Here is a 2366-nt window from a genome sequence, read left to right on the forward strand (position 1 = left end):
CACACACACACACACACACACAGAGAGAGAGAGAGAGAGAGAGAGAGAGAGAGAGAGAGAGAGAGCACAGCTGGGGAACTGTAGGTATGACTCAGTGGTAGGTTCTTTACATAGTATGCATAAGGCCCCGGGTTCGATCCCCTGTGCTCAACAAAATAAAAAGAGGAGAACTGGGGTGAGGTAGCTGTACCCTTTTCTCTCCATGTTCAATGTGTTTACTTTTTTTCCTCGGCCGCACCTCGGTGTCTCCCTCTCCATGGTAACCATGGACCGCTGGGTTGAATATCCCTAATAATGCTCACAAAGGCATCTTGAGAGCCATCCTTGTCCAAGGTCCTTCCCCTATAAGGATACTACTGAAGAGGATTTTTGACCCATTGCTAATTAATTTACTGAAACATGCTCACACACACCTCACATACAACACACACACACGTCTAGCCAGTTTATCTTTACTCGGTTGCTTCCTCTTTGAAACTTTCTTTAAAAAGAGTCAATCATTACCTATGAATGCTAAAGTGGTCCTTCTTTTTTTTTTCATATAAAAAATTTAATTTTTATCTTTAAACTATAGACTATACATGATTTGCAAAGGAGACTGTACCAAACAATGATCAAAGAAGAATCATCCGTTCTATGCCTTTTCTTTTGTCTGGTCACTCAGAAATATAATGTTATCAGCTATGATTGTTGTTGCTTGCCGCCTCACATTGTTTTTATCCATGTACTCGCCATAGTCCACTTTCCCTTCCACAAATATACGAGCCCCCTTTTTCACATACTGATATGCCACATCTCTGAGGCCTGGTCCAAACACTGATATTCTGTGCCACGTCGTCTTCTGACTGACGTCACCCATTTGGTATACTTCACTATCCCCTGATCACCACATCTCATTTGTTGCTAGAGAAAATATCGTGACTGGGTTTTTTTCCTTCCACCTGTCTCATGACAGGGTCCTGACCTACTCGTCCAAGTAATTGAACACGATTCAGAGATCGTTCAAGAACCAAACTGCTGGCTACTTCAGACTCATGTCTTACAAACTGATGAAATGCCTGCAACACAGGTCTTCGAAACATGGCTTCTGTTTTTCTTACAACCTAATCTTTAGGCTTTTCTTGCAATCCATTGTCTGCTAAAATTTCTTTACAATATAAGTTGTCTCGGACATTTTTTCCAATTTGTTCTGTTATTCTAGACCCCTAAAACTGTCTCTACAAACAGTGCGGGCACAGTAAACGCTACTCCGAAAGGACGCATATCAGTGCCTTCGTCCCCGTTAGCGCTGAGTAAGCCCGGCTCCCCAGCCTCGCCACGGGGGCAAGCGGCTGCTCTGCCCCCCAAAGTGGCGCTCGCGGGCAGCACAGGGAACGGCGGGGGACACTCGGACTCCAGCGAGGAGCCGCACACCTCCTCCCGAGCCCCGCACGCGCTGGTGCACTCGAGACACACAACTTGATGCCAGCCTTCTCCCCTCCCTCACCCTAAAGTGGTCCTTCTATGTAAGCTACTGAAAGCAGTGCCCAATTAGTAGAGTCCCTGCTGACTTATCATGGCACCTGTCTATGACAGACAGCCGTCGCATGGTTTATAATGCAGGCCACCATTCTTCCATTCTCATTTCTCTTAGAGAGAGGGTAAGAGCCTGTAGGGAAGAAGAGAGAACAGACCAAGCAGAATGCCACAGAAAATGGCCACAAGCCATTCCTCCTTCTGTTCCTGGTGTGCTTGGAGAAGCCACATGGTTGTGAAGTCACCAGACCTGCTTAGAGGTTAGACAAATGATAGGAGGGGAAATGGTGACTGGGATGAAAGAAACCTAAAAACATTGCATGTGTGATGCAGCCTCCAGGGGCAGGAGGCAGAATCCAACCAGTCCTCCAGACCCAACCCTTCTAGACGTGACTGTCTGCAGCATTTAAAAGTTTACTGCATTCGACATGAGAAGGTCTGCTGCCCCTCAGTTATGACTTGGCCCCACCAAGTGTGCAGATCTTTGTGGTTGAAAACACTGGCACACACACACTTATTCCTATTTTCAAGGGTTTCTGTGTTTTTATTTTTTTTATTTTTATGGTCATGTGTGCTATAAATCACAGATGCCTTTAGCACCTACCTGAACCAAACTATATTCCTCAAAACCCATCTCCTGCAGAAGAATAAGGGCTCGCTAGCTCCCATCTTTAACGATGATGACAGAAGAACAGAAAATCAATGTGTCAATATCCCGGCTATGAAAAAAAATAGTGATAGTTTCTATAAATACTGCATTGTTAGGATTCAAAGAGTAGGTCATTTCTCATTGTTGGAATCAGGGAAGAATCCAAACAGGACTGAAGGCATTGTGCCTGGCTGGCATTTCA

At 45.2% G+C, this 2366-nt stretch overlaps 1 pseudogene; it reads right to left on the reverse strand.

Annotated features, from left to right (window-relative positions):
* Positions 1-536: 536 nt before the first annotated feature.
* Positions 537-1255, reverse strand: LOC110308391 (annotated as a pseudogene).
* Between the last annotated feature and the right edge of the window lie 1111 nt (positions 1256-2366).

The sequence above is a fragment of the Mus caroli genome, chromosome 13 (assembly GCF_900094665.2).
Source record: "Mus caroli chromosome 13, CAROLI_EIJ_v1.1, whole genome shotgun sequence".
Taxonomy (NCBI): Eukaryota; Metazoa; Chordata; class Mammalia; order Rodentia; family Muridae; genus Mus; species Mus caroli.